The following is a 16,166-nucleotide window of genomic DNA, read 5'->3' on the forward strand; positions in this document are numbered from 1 at the left end:
CCAGCTCCCTCACACTGTCACTCAGTAATCCCTCTCCCCCCCAGCACCCTGTGTTACTGACTGTATCTGTACTGATGTTAATCCAGCTCCCTCACACTGTCACTCAGTAACCCCTCTCCACCCCCAGCACCCTGTGTTACTGACTGTATCTGTACTGATGTTAATCCAGCTCCCTCACACTGTCACTCAGTAACCCCTCTCTCCCCCAGCACCCTGTGTTACTGACTGTATCTGTACTGATGTTAATCCAGCTCCCTCACACTGCTGTCCGTATCTCTCTCCGTCCCCTCCTTACCCAGTCGGTTTTGTTCTGCTTGTGCGTTATTCCCGGTGCTGTTTGTATTCTCGTACCACTCGCAGGATGACGTGCTGGAACTATCTGTTGATTTCTTGTAGGAAGGATGCTGCCTCCAGCCTGGAAAAGTAACAAATCCATGTGGGAAAGGGCAGGATCATTCTGGTTAACACCAATCCCCTGTTCCGCAACGTTGGTTTCAGTCTTTCGCAGGAGTATCTCAGTTCGGCTCACATTCACACCGCAATAAAGTTACCGTGAAAATCCCCCAGCCACCACACTCCCGTTTAGCGCCTGTTTGGTCACACTGAGGGAGAATTCAGCTTGGCCAATGCGTCTAACCAACACGTCTGTGGGAGGAAACTGGAGCGTCCAGTGGAAACCCATGCAGAGACGGGGAGAATGCGCAAACTCCACACAGACAGTGACCCCAAACTGGGACCCTGTCAGTTCCGACTCTCAGCCACTTTTACAGATGCGTCAGGGAAAGCATTTGTTCTGGTTGTATCGTACAGCTTGGTACGGCTCCTACTCTGACAAGAAACTACAAGATGTTGTGAATGTAGCCCCAATCCATCACGCAAACAAGCCTCCCATCCATTGACCTTGTCCACACTTCCCACTGCCTTGGCAAAGCTGCAGGGAGGAGACTGCTCTTGAGTCAGTTGGTACGTGAGCTCAGACTTCTGTACATTTTTCTCCCCAGTGTAATTAAGGACCCCACACGCCCCGGACATTCTCTCTTCCACCTTCTTCCGTAGGGAAAAAGATACAAAAATCCGAGGTCACGTACCGACCGACTCAAGAACAGCTTCTTCCCTGCTGCTGTCAGACTTTTGAATGGACCTACCTCGCATTAAGTTGATCTTTCTCTACACCCTGGCTATGACTGTAACACTACATTCTGCGCTCTCTCCTTTCCTTCTCTATGAACGGTATGTTTTGTCTGTATGGCGCGCAAGAAACAATACTTATCACTGTATACTCATCCACAGGACAAAAACAAATCAAATGAAATTTGCCGCTATGAGGCAGCAGTGCGAACCATTGCGCCATCATGCCCCCCGGACTGGGACTATTCCATATGAGGGCGCATCGGACCTCTGGTTCTGTCAAGGGGATGATGACTGAGGCTCTGTCCCTCCTCTCCCTCATCCTCTCCCTGTCTCTGAGCACCATCACAATCATTCCCATCCAGGATCGATCCCAGGGTGTCATAAGAACATAAGAAATAGGAGCAGGAGTAGGCCAACTAGCCCTTCGAGCCTGCCCCGCCATTCAATAAGATCATGGCTGATCTGTCGTGACTCAGTTCCACTTTCCCGCCCTCTCCCCATAACCCTTAATCCCCTCTCTTATCAAAAACCCATCAACCCGCTTCTTAAAAATATTTAGCGAGGCAGCCTCCACCACTTCAACGGGCAGAGAATTCCAGAGATTCACCACCCTTTGAGTGAAGAAGTTCCTCCTCAACTCCGTTCTAAACCGCCCCCCCCTTTATCTTGAGGCTGTGCCCCCTAGTCCTACTGTCCTTTCTGAGCGGGAAGAGTCTCTCCACCTCTATCCTATCCATCCCATTCATCATCTTATACGTCTCAATGAGATCTCCCCTCATTCTTCTAAACTCTAACGAGTACAAGCCTAGTTTATTCAGCCTCTCAGGCCTGACAAGCTGACAACAAATTCCTTACATCGAAAATAAAACTTCAGACCCCTGTTTTGATGTCACAACTTCATCGCTGGGCTGTTTGACCAAAAGACGTAGAGGGCGAGGTCACAGGGGAGCTTGCCAGCAAGAAGAGAGATGAAAAATGGAGATGTTGTCAAGCTGGGAAGGGCTGGGAAGCTGAGTAGGGCTGGGAAGTCCAGGGGGATGATGGGAAATCAGGCCCTGGTGAGGGCGCGCTCATTCTCTCCTCGTCAGCAGCTTGTGGCGATACTGTGCCTTTAAGAAAGGTACTTGAAGCATGTTCTTCTGCGGGATCTGGGTTTTTGATAAGAGAGGGGATTAAGGGTTATGGGGAGAGGGCGGGAATGTGGAACTGAGCCACGACAGATCAGCCATGATCTTATTGAATGGCGGGGCAGGCTCGAAGGGCTAGTTGGCCTACTCCTGCTCCTATTTCTTATGTTCTTATATAGTTCTCGGTGCCATCCTGTCTACCTCAGGCACCCTGGTCTGTTGTTGCAGTAGTAGCATTGCTTCCAGTGGCTAGAATGTTAGTTTTCATCTGAATTAATGCTGTTCCGCTTTTCAGAATCATAGATTCGGAGAATCACAATAGTGCAGAAGGCCTTTTGAGTTTGCACCCAGAACAATCCCACACAGGTCCTATCCCAGGTCTCGTAACCTAATGTATTTAACCTTCTTATCCCCCTGAAGCTAAGGGGGCAAATTAGCACGGCCAATCCATCTAACCCGCACATCTTTGGATACTAAAGGGCAATTTAGCATGGCCAATCCATCTAACCCGCACATCTTTGGATACTAAAGGGCAATTTAGCATGGCCAATCCATCTAACCCGCACATCTTTGGATACTAAAGGGCAATTTAGCACGGCCAATCCATCTAACCCGCACATCTTTGGATACTAAAGGGCAATTTAGCACGGCCAATCCATCTAACCCGCACATCTTTGGATACTAAAGGGCAATTTAGCACGGCCAATCCATCTAACCCGCACATCTTTGGATACTAAAGGGCAATTTAGCACGGCCAATCCATCTAACCCGCACATCTTTGGATACTAAAGGGCAATTTAGCACGGCCAATCCATCTAACCCGCACATCTTTGGATACTAAAGGGCAATTTAGCACGGCCAATCCATCTAACCCGCACATCTTTGGATACTAAAGGGCAATTTAGCACGGCCAATCCATCTAACCCGCACATCTTTGGATACTAAAGGGCAATTTAGCACGGCCAATCCATCTAACCCGCACATCTTTGGATACTAAAGGGCAATTTAGCACGGCCAATCCATCTAACCCGCACATCTTTGGATACTAAAGGGCAATTTAGCATGGCCAATCCATCTAACCCGCACATCTTTGGATACTAAAGGGCAATTTAGCATGGCCAATCCATCTAACCCGCACATCTTTGGATACTAAAGGGCAATTTAGCATGGCCAATCCATCTAACCCGCACATCTTTGGACACTAAAGGGCAATTTAGCATGGCCAATCCATCTAACCCGCACATCTTTGGATACTAAAGGGCAATTTAGCATGGCCAATCCATCTAACCCGCACATCTTTGGATACTAAAGGGCAATTTAGCATGGCCAATCCACTTAACCTGCGCATCTTTGGACACTAGCGACAATTTAGCATGGCCAATCCATCTAACCCGCACATCTTTGGATACTAAAGGGCAATTTAGCATGGCCAATCCATCTAACCCGCACATCTTTGGATACTAAAGGGCAATTTAGCATGGCCAATCCACTTAACCTGCGCATCTTTGGACACTAGCGACAATTTAGCATGGCCAATCCATCTAACCCGCACATCTTTGGATACTAAAGGGCAATTTAGCATGGCCAATCCATCTAACCCGCACATCTTTGGATACTAAAGGGCAATTTAGCATGGCCAATCCACTTAACCTGCGCATCTTTGGACACTAGCGACAATTTAGCATGGCCAATCCACCTAATCTGCCCATCTTTGCAGTGGTTCCCCCTGGGATTTTGCAGAGTGGGGCTTGATTGGGATGAATGGCAGGTTTGGTCACAGGGTAGCTGGGCTTTTCTCGCAGGATATTCAAGCTGAGATGCTGTTTCTGAGTTGAGCGAGAACAGTATAAGAATGAGATAGAGAATCTGGTGAACTGGTTCGGCAACAATAATCCCTCCCTCAATGTCAACAAAACAAAGGAGATTGTCATCGACTTCAGCAAGTATAAAGGAGAACACATCCCTGTCTATATCAACGGGGACAAAGTCGGAAGGGTCAAGAGCTTCAAGTTTTTAGGTGTCCAGATCACCAACAACTTGTCCTGGACCCCCTCCACGCTGACACTACAGTTGAGAAAGCCCATCAACTCCTCTCCTTTCTCACAAGGCTAAGGAAATTTGGCATGTCAGCTACAACCCTCACTAACGTTTATTACTTACGTGGCGAAAAACTGCAGCAGGCGACGGTGCAGAGGGACCTCGGGGTCCTTGTGCATGAGTCGCAAAAACCCAGCTTGCAGGTGCAGCAGGTGGTCAGGAAGGCGAATGGGATGCTGGCCTTCATAGCGAGGGGGATTGAATATAAAAGTAGGGAGGTCTTGCTGCAGCTGTATAGGGCATTGGTGAGGCCACAGCTGGAGTACTGTGTGCAGTTTTGGGCGCCGCACTTACGCAAGGATATTTTGGCCCTGGAGGGAGTGCAGAGGAGGTTTACTAGGCTGATACCGGAGTTGAGGGGGTTGAGCTATGAGGAGAGGCTGAATAAACTAGGCTTGTACTCGTTAGAGTTTAGAAGAATGAGGGGAGATCTCATTGAGACGTATAAGATGATGAATGGGATGGATAGGATAGAGGTGGAGAGACTCTTCCCGCTCAGAAAGGACAGTAGGACTAGGGGGCACAGCCTCAAGATAAAGGGGTTTAGAACGGAGTTGAGGAAGAACTTCTTCACTGAAAGGGTGGTGAATCTCTGGAATTCTCTGCCCGTTGAAGTGGTGGAGGCTGCCTCGCTAAATATTTTTAAGAAGCGGGTTGATGGGTTCTTGATAAGAGAGGGGATTAAGGGTTATGGGGAGAGGGCAGGAATGTGGAACTGAGCCACGACAGATCAGCCATGATCTTATTGAATGGCGGGGCAGGCTCGAAGGGCCAGATGGCCTACTCCTGCTCCTATTTCTTATGTTCTTATGCACCATACAAAGTATTCTTTCTGGTTGTATCACAGCTTGGTATGGGCTCCTGCTCTGCCCAAGACTGCAAGAAATTGCAAAGGGTTGTGAATGTAGCCCAATCCATCACACAAACCAGCCTCCCATTGTCTGTGTCTACATTTCCTACTGTCTCGGCAAAGCAGCCAACATAATCTAGGGCCCCACGCACCCATTCTCTCTTCCACCTTCTTCCATAGGGAAAAAGATACAAGTCTGAGGTCACGTACCAACCAACTCAAGAACAGCTTCTTCCCTGCTGCTGTCAGACTTTTGAATGGACCTACCTCGCACTCAGTTGATCTTTCTCTACACCCTCGCTATGACTGTAACACTACATTCTGCACACTCTTATTTCCTTCTCCATGAATGGTATGCTTTGTCTATGCAAGAAACGATGCTTTTCACTGTCTCCCAATACATGTAACAATAATAAATCAAATCAAAGAAGTCGGGGTTTCTGTTCAGAAGTGTTAAGAAGCTGGAAATAAGGCATCACTTGTTTTAGTGCTGAGAACTGAGAAATAAAAAGGGGGAAATCCCTTCGATGGGGTTATACTTTAGGCCCCCAAATAGTCAGTGGGAAACTGAGGAGCAAATATATAAGGAGATTACAGATAGCTCCAAGAAAAATAGGTGGTAATAGTTGGGGATTTTAACATTGACTGGGATGGCCATAGTATTTAGAGGGTTGGACGGAGAGGGTTAGAGGGTAGAGAGGTTAGAGGTTAGAGGTGAGAGGGTTAGAGGTTAGAGAGTATTAGAGGGTTGGACGGAGAGGGTTAGAGGGTAGAGAGGTTAGAGGTTAGAGGTGAGAGGGTTAGAGGTTAGAGAGTATTAGAGGGTTGGACGGAGAGGGTTAGAGGGTAGAGAGGTTAGAGTTTAGAGGTGAGAGGGTTAGAGGTTAGAGAGTATTAGAGGGTTGGACGGAGAGGGTTAGAGGGTAGAGAGGTTAGAGGTTAGAGGTGAGAGGGTTAGAGGTTAGAGAGTATTAGAGGGTTGGACGGAGAGGGTTAGAGGGTAGAGAGGTTAGAGGTTAGAGGTGAGAGGGTTAGAGGTTAGAGAGTATTAGAGGGTTGGACGGAGAGGGTTAGAGGGTAGAGAGGTTAGAGTTTAGAGGTGAGAGGGTTAGAGGTTAGAGAGTATTAGAGGGTTGGACGGAGAGGGTTAGAGGGTAGAGAGGTTAGAGTTTAGAGGTGAGAGGGTTAGAGGTTAGAGAGTATTAGAGGGTTGGACGGAGAGGGTTAGAGGGTAGAGAGGTTAGAGTTTAGAGGTGAGAGGGTTAGAGGTTAGAGGGTATTAGAGGGTTGGACGGAGAGGGTTAGAAGGTAGAGAGGTTAGAGGTTAGAGGTGAGAGGGTTAGAGGTTAGAGGGTATTAGAGTGTTGGACGGAGAGAAATTTGTTGAGTGTTCAGGAGGAATTTCTCATTTACTCTGTGGATTGCCCGACTAGAGAGGGGATAAAACGTGACCTCCTCTTGGGAAATAAGGAAAGGCAGGTGACAGAAGTGTTAGTGAGGGATCACTTTGGAACCAGTGATCATAATTCTATTAGTTTTAAGATAACAATGGAGAATGATAGGTCTGGCCCCAAAGTTAAAATTCTTAATTGGGGCAAGGCCAATTTTGATGGTATCAGGCAGGAACTTTTAGAATTGAATTGGGGGAGTCTGTGGGAAGGCAAAGGGACGTCTGGTAAGTGGCACCCCTTCGAAAGTGTGTTACCCAGGGTTCAGGGTAAGCAGATTCCTCTTAGAGTGAAGGGCAAGGCTGGCAGAATTAGGGAACCCTGGCAGACTCAGGATACTGAGGCCCTGGTCAAGAAGGAGAAAGAGGCACATGACATGCAGAGGCAGCTGGGATCAAGTGAATCCCTTGAAGAGTATAGGGGGTGTAGGAGTAGTGTTAAGAGAGAAATCAGGAGGGCAAAAAGGTGACACGAGATTGTTTTGGCAGGTAAGGCAAAGGAGAATCCAAAGAGTTTCTACAAATATATAAAGGGCAAAAGAGTAACAAGGGAGGGAGTAGAGCCTCTTAAGGATCAACAAGGTCATCTATGTGTGGATTCACAAAGGATCGGTGAGATCCTAAATGAATATTTCTCATCAGTATTTCCTGTTGAGAAAAGCGTGGATGATCGGGAACTTGGGGAAATAAATAGTGATGTCTTGAGGAGTGTACATATTACAGGGCAAGAGGTGCTGGAAGTCTTAAAGTGCATCAAGGTAGATAAATCCCCGGGACCTGATGAAGTGTATCCCATTGAGAGGCTAGGGAGGAAATTGCGGGTCCCCTAGCCGAGATACTTGAATCATCGATAGCCACGGGTGAGGTGCCTGAAGATTGGAGAGTGACAAATTGCCTCTGTTTAAAAAGGGCTTCAGGGAAAAGCCTGGGAACTACAGGCCAGTGAGCCTCACATCTGTGGTGGGTAAATTACTAGAAGGTATTTTGAGAGACAGGATCTACAGGCATTTAGAGATTAAGGACTGATTAGGGAAAGTCAGCATGGCTTTGTGAGTGGAAAATCATGTCTCACAAATTTGATTGAGTTTTTTGAAGGGGTAACCAAGAAGGTAGATGAGGGCAGTGCAGTTGATGTTGTCTACATGGACTTTAGCAAGGCCTTTGACAAGGTACTACATGGTAGGTTGCTGCATAAGGTTAAATCTCACAAGATCCAGGGTGAGGGATCTAAATGGGTACAAAATTGGCTTCTTGACAGAAGCCAGAGAGTGGTTGTAGAGAGTTGTTTTTCAAACTGGAGGCCTGTGACCAGTGGTGTGCCTCAGAGATCAGTGCTAGGCCCACTGTTATTTATCATTTATATTAATGATTTGGATGTGAATATAGGGGGCATGGTTAGTAAGTTTGCAGATGACACCAAGATTAATGGTATGGTGGAGAGTGAAGAAAGTTATCTCCAATTGCAACGGGATCTTGATCAATTGGGCCAGTGGGCTGGCGAATGGCAGATGGAGTTTAATTTAGATAAATGCGAGGTGATGCATTTTGGTTGATTGAACCAGGGCAGGACTTACTCAGTTAATGGGAGGGTATCGGGGGGAGTTACAGAACAAAGAGATCTAGGGGTACATGTTCATAACTCCTTGAAAGTGGAGTCACAGGTGGACAGAGTGGTGAAGAAGGCATTCAGTGTACTTGGTTTCATCAGTCAGAACATTCAGTGCAGGAGTTGGGACGTCTTGTTGAAGTTGTACAAGACATCGGTAAGGCCACACTTGGAATAGTGTGTTCAGTTCTGGTCACCCTATTATAGAAAGGATATTATTAAACTAAAAAGAGCGCAGAAAAGATTTACTAGGATGCTACCAGGACTTGATGGATTGAGTTATAAAGATAGGTTGGATAGACTGGAACTTTTTTCTCTGGAGCGCAGAAGGCTGAGGGCTGATCTTATAGAGGTCTATAAAATAGTGAGAGGCACAGATCAGCTAAATATCAATATTTTTTCCCAAAGGTAGGGGAGTCTAAAACTAGAGGGTATAGATTTAAGGTGAGAGGGGAGAGATACAGAAGTGTCCAGAGGGGCAATATTTTCACACAGAGGTTGGTGAGTGTCTGGAATAAGCTTCCAGAGGTAGTAGTAGAGGCAGTTACAATTTTGTCCTTTAAAAAGCGCTTATACAGTTACATGGGGAAGATGGGTATAGAGGGATAGGGGCCAACTGTGGGTAACTGGGACTAGCTAAAGGGCGGCATGGTCAAGTTGGGCCGAAGGGCCTGTTTCCGTGCTGTGAACCTCTATGATTCTATGACTCTGATTCTAAAGAAAGGTGCATGTTTGTGGATATTACTGTAAATTGGAACAACAGCGATAGCTAGCTGTTAAGAATGATACTTTGTGATGTTTAAGTATATTGTTTGGAAAAATTTATGCTAATTCTTTTTGTTATATTCTGTGTTCTTAAATAAATTTTGATAAAAGTTCCCTAGTGGATTACTTGATGGAATGAAACACTTTCAGGGTCTAGGCTAACTTTATAAACACCTTGGGAGTCTCTGGCTGGGCATTAACACAGCGAGCGTGAACCTGAAGTGTGAATTGGTCGATGTGCGTGAGGATGTGACACAGTGGACAGCTTTCTCTCACATGCACCACGCTACATCAGAGGAAGGCAGGACACTCACGGTGAGATTTGCGTTTCGATGGCTTCCGTCCATCAGCTGAACTCACGACCCCAGCTCCTCCCTCATCGGAAGAGCTGCCGTTATCCTTTGACCTCTGATAGGGTAGGTCCGACCTTTGACCTACAGCGATGGAAACAGTGCAGAGGGGTGAGGTTTGCAAAGGGTCATTAACACATCATCCCAGGACAACCCTGAACACAGATACAGGCCATTCGGCCCGTCCAGCAACCTTCCATATCAACTTGTATAAACACCCACTGCCCTCAGTTCATGTTGACCCCCCCTTTGCCCTCAGCTCATGTTGACCCCCCCTTTGCCCTCAGTTCATGTTGACCCCCCCCCATGTCAACCAGCTACCCACAAGATTGTTTAACTCTCATCACCTTGTTCAAACCCCATCATAACCCAGTCATTACCTCCCTCCCTGCAACTTCTTCCAGACCCGACACCCCTCCCTATCTCTGTAACCTCCTCCAGCCCCTACACCCCTCCCTATCTCTGTAACCTCCTCCAGCCCCTACACCCCTCCCTATCTCTGTAACCTCCTCCAGCCCCTACACCCCCTCCCTATCTCTGTAACCTCCTCCAGCCGCTACAACCCTCCCTATCTCTGTAACCTCCTCCAGCCCCTACAACCCTCCCTATCTCTGTAACCTGCTCCAGCCCCTACACCCCTCCCTATCTCTGTAACCTGCTCCAGCCCCTACACCCCTCCCTATCTCTGTAACCTCCTCCAGCCCCTACACCCCTCCCTATCTCTGTAACCTCCTCCAGCCCCTACAACCCTCCCTATCTCTGTAACCTCCTCCAGCCCCTACACCCCCTCCCTATCTCTGTAACCTCCTCCAGCCCCAACACCCCTCCCTATCTCTGTAACCTCCTCCAGCCCCTACACCCCCTCCCTATGTCTGTAACCTCCTCCAGCCCTACAACCCTCCCTATCTCTGTAACCTCCTCCAGCCCCTACACCCCTCCCTATCTCTGTAACCTCCTCCAGCCCCTACACCCCCTCCCTATCTCTGTAACCTCCTCCAGCCCCTACACCCCTCTCTATCTCTGTAACCTCCTCCAGCCCCTACACCCCTCCCTATCTCTGTAACCTCCTCCAGCCCCAACACCCCTCCCTATCTCTGTAACCTCCTCCAGCCCCTACACCCCCTCCCTATCTCTGTAACCTCCTCCAGCCCCTACACCCCTCCCTATCTCTGTAACCTCCTCCAGCCCCTACACCCCTCCCTATCTCTGTAACCTCCTCCAGCCCCTACACCCCCTCCCTATCTCTGTAACCTCCTCCAGCCCCTACACCCCCTCCCTATGTCTGTAACCTCCTCCAGCCCTACAACCCTCCCTATCTCTGTAACCTCCTCCAGCCCCTACACCCCCTCCCTATGTCTGTAACCTCCTCCAGCCCTACAACCCTCCCTATCTCTGTAACATCCTCCAGCCCCAACACCCCTCCCTATCTCTGTAACCTCCTCCAGCCCCTACACCCCTCCCTATCTCTGTAACCTCCTCCAGCCGCTACACCCCTCCTTACCTCTGTAACCTCCTCCAGCCCCAACACCCCTCCCTATCTCTGTAACCTCCTCCAGCCCCTACACCCCCTCCCTATCTCTGTAACCTCCTCCAGCCCCTACACCCCCTCCCTATCTCTGTAACCTCCTCCAGCCCCTACAACCCTCCCTATCTCTGTAACCTCCTCCAACCCCCACAACCCTCCCTATCCCTATAACCTCCTCCAGCCCCTACACCCCTCCCTATCTCTGTAACCTCCTCCAGCCCCTACAACCCTCCCTATCTCTGTAACCTCCTCCAGCCCCTACAACCCTCCCTATCTCTGTAACCTCCTCCAGCCCCTACACCCCTCCCTATCTCTGTAACCTCCTCCAGCCCCTACACCACCTCCCTATCTCTGTAACCTCCTCCAGCCCCTACAACCCTCATTTTCTATGTTCTCCTGACATTGGCAAGTTTTGCCTCCCTGTGTCTGACCTTTGCCCTCTCTCTGCCCCCAGAAATCTCTGTACTTGGTCTCTCTCTCAGCCAGATTTCCGCAGAGCTCCGACCCTTCCCCCCACTGATCTTTCGAGATTCCCTCACATTTAACCTCTGACCTGCCAGCCTGTCCTCTATCGACACATCCTGGGCACACTCGGGGGAGGTCTCAATGAGGCCTGTACTCCTGGCTGAAGCCTACCTTTGTCATTTGCCGTGATCCGAACCTCTGGTAATGTTATGGGGATGTTTCCCTGAGGAAGCCTCTTTTCAGACTGATGGCCAATGGAATCTGGAGATGGTCGGGGAAAAAAAAGCGGAGGACGTGAGTGAGGAACTCCCTAGTGTTTCTGCAGCAACTGTGTGATTGGCCACCTCACTCTGAGAGGGGGCGAAATAGGGGAGTGGAGCCTACGACGGGGTAGTGTGTACGTGAACCCTTGGCGCCATGTCTTCACTCTGTGCTAGTTATCGCCGGCAAGGGTTAACCTTCTTGAAGTAACAGCTCTCGCGCCGAGAAATTGGAGCCCAACTGAAAAGCAGAGGCGACTGAACTTTTCCGACTCGCACCCATCTGGATAAGTTCCCAAGAATACCAGATCTCACGGGGCATATTGCGTGAGTGGAGAGAGTGCTAATCTTTCTCCCAAGCTAAAAAAAAGTGGGAGAGTCTAGAACACAGCTGTTCCCTGGTTCATTCCCCAGGGCAACGGGAGTCGACAGGCCCGGTTCAAACTGAAGCGAATGCTTGGCAGTTAACTGTGCCCTGGTACTTCCTCCGTGGGAGCACCTCCAGCAACCAGAGGCCACAAGTTGTGTCGTGTAGTACAAACTGCTGCTTGCTTTAGAGGTTTGCTTTCCGAGTGGATATATTCTGATGAGTATAAGATAAGAAACTTTGACGGGTTGTGTCTTTCCCAGGCAATTTTTTGCTGGCCCCTCAGACCCATTTGGAATATTGTGAGCAGCTTTGGGGCCCCCTTCCTAAGGAAGGATGTGCTGCCCTTGGAGGGGGTCCAGAGGAGGTTCACAGGAATAATCCCAGCGATGAAGGATTTGTCATATGAGGAGTGGTTGAGGACTCTGGGTCTGCATTCGTTGGAGTTCAGAAGGCTGAGGGAGGATCTTATTGAAACTTACAGAATACTGAGAGGCCTGGATAGAGTGGACATGGAGAGGATGCTTCCACTAGTGGGGGAGACTAGAACCAGAGGGCACAACATCAGAATAAAGAAACGCTCCTTTAAAACAGAGATGAGGAGGAATTTCTTCAGCCAGAGGGTGGTGAATCTGTGGAAATTTTTCATAAGAACATAAGAAATAGGAGCAGGAGTAGGCCATCTAGCCCTTCGAGCCTGCCCCGCCATTCAATAAGATCATGGCTGATCTGTTGTGGCTCAGTTCCACTTTCCCGCCCTCTCCCCATAACCCTTAATCCCCTCTCTTATCAAAAACCCATCAACCTGCGTCTTAAAAATATTTAGCGAGGCAGCCTCCACCACTTCAACGGGCAGAGAATTCCAGAGATTCACCACCCTTTGAGTGAAGAAGTTCCTCCTCAACTCCGTTCTAAACCGCCCCCCCTTTATCTTGAGGCTGTGCCCCCTAGTCCTACTGTCCTTTCTGAGCGGGAAGAGTCTCTCCACCTCTATCCTATCCATCCCATTCATCATCTTATACGTCTCAATGAGATCTCCCCTCATTCTTCTAAACTCTAACGAGTACAAGCCTAGTTTATTCAGCCTCTCCTCATAGCTCAACCCCCTCAACTCCGGTATCAGCCTAGTAAACCTCCTCTGCACTCCCTCCAAGGCCAAAATATCCTTGCGTAAGTACGGCGCCCAAAACTGCACACAGTACTCCAGCTGCGGCCTCACCAATGCCCTATACAGCTGCAGCAAGACCTCTCTACTTTTATATTCAATCCCCCTCGCTATGAAGGCCAGCATCCCATTCGCCTTCCTGACCACCTGCTGCACCTGCAAGCTGGGTTTTTGCGACTCATGCACAAGGACCCCAAGGTCCCTCTGCACCGTCGCCTGCTGCAGTTTTTCGCCACGTAAGTAATAGTCCTTCCTACCATTCTTCCTACCAAAGTGGACCACCTCACACTTGCCAACATTAAATTCCATTTGCCATTTCCTGGCCCATTCGCCCAGCCTATCTAGATCCTTCTGCAGACTCTCCACACCCTCCGCACAATTTGCCTTTCCCCCAATCTTGGTGTCATCAGCAAATTTCGACACCCTGCACTCGGTTCCCTCCTCCAGATCATCTATATAAATGGTAAATAGCTGAGGCCCCAGCACCGACCCCTGGGGCACCCCACTAGTCACCATCCGCCAATCCGAATAGCACCCATTGACCCCCACTCTCTGCCTCCTATTTGACAACCAATCCTCTATCCACGCTAACACCCTACCCCCAACTGTGGAGGCCTGGTCATTGAGTGTCTTTAAGACAGAAAGAGATATGTTCCTGATTAATAAGGGGGTTATGGGGAAAAGGTAGGAGAATGGGGATGTGAAAATTATCAGCCATGATTGAATGGCGGAGCAGAGTTGATGGGCTGAGTGGCCTCCTATGTCTTACTGAGCAATGAGCAGGTGGCAGTGAGCTGCCCTCTTGAGCCGGAGCAGGCTACAATCTGGCTCACACTGGGCAGTGCTGCCCGGGATACAGATCCCGGATTTTTGACCCAGCGACCCTGAAAGATGGAAGATTTAGTTGCGAATGTGTGGATTGGAGAGGAAGCTCAGGTATCAGCTGCTCTTGTCTTTTTCGATTCATTAGTGAGACACGGGCATTGCTGGCTGGCGAGCATTTACTGACCACCCCTAACTGCCCGGTGCCAGCTGGAAGTCACCCACGTTGCTGTGGCTCTGGACCCACATGGAGGACAGCAGATCTCCTTCCCCAGAATAATAGAAACCCAACAGGACATTCTCAACCAGGTTCTACCCCATAACTCCACACACTTACCCCACTAATCCCTATAACCGAAACATCTGGGACACTAAGGGTCTATCGAGCCTGACCAATCAACTTAAACCGCACAGTTTTGGGCTGTAGGAGGAAGCCCACACAGACACGGGGAGAACATGCAGGCTCCACACAGACAGTGACCCGAGGCCAGGATCGAACCCGGGTCCCCAGCGCTGTGAGGCAGCAATGCTAACCCCCGTCACACTGTGCTCACTGTGCTACCTCGAAATCGGCAAGAGTGAACCAGATAGGTTGTTCAGCAAACTCTGACAGTGCGGCACTCCCTCAGCACTGACCCTCTGACAGTGCGGCACTCCCTCAGCACTGAACCTCTGACAGTGCGGCACTCCCTCAGCACTGACCCTCTGACAGTGCGGCACTCCCTCAGTACTGAACCTCTGACAGTGCGGCACTCCCTCAGCACTGACCCTCTGACAGTGCGGCGCTCCCTCAGCACTGACCCTCTGACAGTGCGGCACTCCCTCAGCACTGACCCTCTGACAGTGCATCACTCCCTCAGCACTGACCCTCTGACAGTGCGGCACTCCCTCGGCACTGACCCTCTGACAGTGCGGTACTCCCTCAGCACTGACCCTCTGACAGTGCAGCACTCCCTCAGCACTGACCCTCTGACAGTGCGGCACTCACTCAGCACTGACCCTCTGACAGTGCAGCACTCCCTCAGTACAGACCCTCTGACAGTGCAGCACTCCCTCAGCACTGACTCTCTGACAGTGCAGCACTCCCGCAGCACTGACCCTCTGACAGTGCGGCACTCCCTCAGCACAGACCCTCTGACAGTGCAGCACTCCCTCAGTACTGACCCTCTGACAGTGTGGCACTCCCTCAGCACTGACCCTCTGACAGGGCGGCACTCCCTCAGCACTGACCCTCTGACAGTGCAGCACTCCCTCTGCACTGATCCTCTGACAGTGCGGCACTCCCTCAGCACTGACCCTCGGACAGTGCGGTACTCCCTCAGCACTGACCCTCTGACAGTGCAGCACTCCCTCAGCACTGACCCTCCGACAGTGCAGCACTCCCTCAGCACTGACCCACTGACAGTGCGGCACTCCCTCAGCACTGACCCTCTGACAGTGCGGCACTCCCTCAGTACTGACCCTCTGAGAGTGCAGCACTCCCTCAGTACTGACCCTCTGACAGTGCAGCACTCCCTCAGCACTGACCCTCTGACAGTGCGGCACTCCCTCAGCACTGACCCTCTGACAGTGCGGCACTCCCTCAGTACTGACCCTCTGAGAGTGCAGCACTCCCTCAGTACTGACCCTCTGACAGTGCAGCACTCCCTCAGCACTGACCCTCTGACAGTGCGGCACTCCCTCACCACTGACCCTCTGACAGTGCGGCACTCCCTCAACACTGACCCTCTGACAGTGCAGCACTCCCTCAGTACTGACCCTCTGACAGTGCAGCACTCCCTCAGCACTGACCCTCTGACAGTGCGGCACTCCCTCAGCACTGACCCTCTGACAGTGCGGCACTCCCTCAGCACTGACCCTCTGACAGTGCGGCACTCCCTCAGTACTGACCCTCTGACAGTGCGGCACTCCCTCAGCACTGACCCTCTGGCGGTGCGGCACTCCCTCAGCACTGACTCTCTGACAGTGTAGCACTCCCTCAGCACTGACCCTCTGACAGTGCGGCACTCCCTCAGTACTGACCCTCTGACAGTGCAGCACTCCCTCAGCACTGTCCCTCTGACAGTGCGGCACTCCCTCAGTACTGACCCTCTGACAGTGCGGCACTCCCTCAGCACTGACCCTCTGACAGTGCAGCACTCCCTCAGCACTGACCCTCTGACAGTGCGGCGCTCCCTCAGCACTGACCC

At 50.4% G+C, this 16,166-nt stretch overlaps 1 long non-coding RNA gene across 1 annotated transcript; it reads right to left on the reverse strand.

Moving 5' to 3' along the window:
• Positions 1-301: 301 nt before the first annotated feature.
• Positions 302-11,604, reverse strand: LOC145339758 (uncharacterized). Its single transcript, XR_013886063.1, has 3 exons — positions 11,535-11,604; positions 9,338-9,457; positions 302-415 (listed from the first exon to the last, which is right to left on the reverse strand). It is a non-coding gene; the product is annotated as an uncharacterized LOC145339758 (long non-coding RNA).
• Between the last annotated feature and the right edge of the window lie 4,562 nt (positions 11,605-16,166).

This window comes from Carcharhinus amblyrhynchos, unplaced genomic scaffold (genome assembly GCF_965287045.1).
Source record: "Carcharhinus amblyrhynchos unplaced genomic scaffold, sCarAmb.v2.hapA scaffold_657, whole genome shotgun sequence".
NCBI lineage: Eukaryota > Metazoa > Chordata > Chondrichthyes > Carcharhiniformes > Carcharhinidae > Carcharhinus > Carcharhinus amblyrhynchos.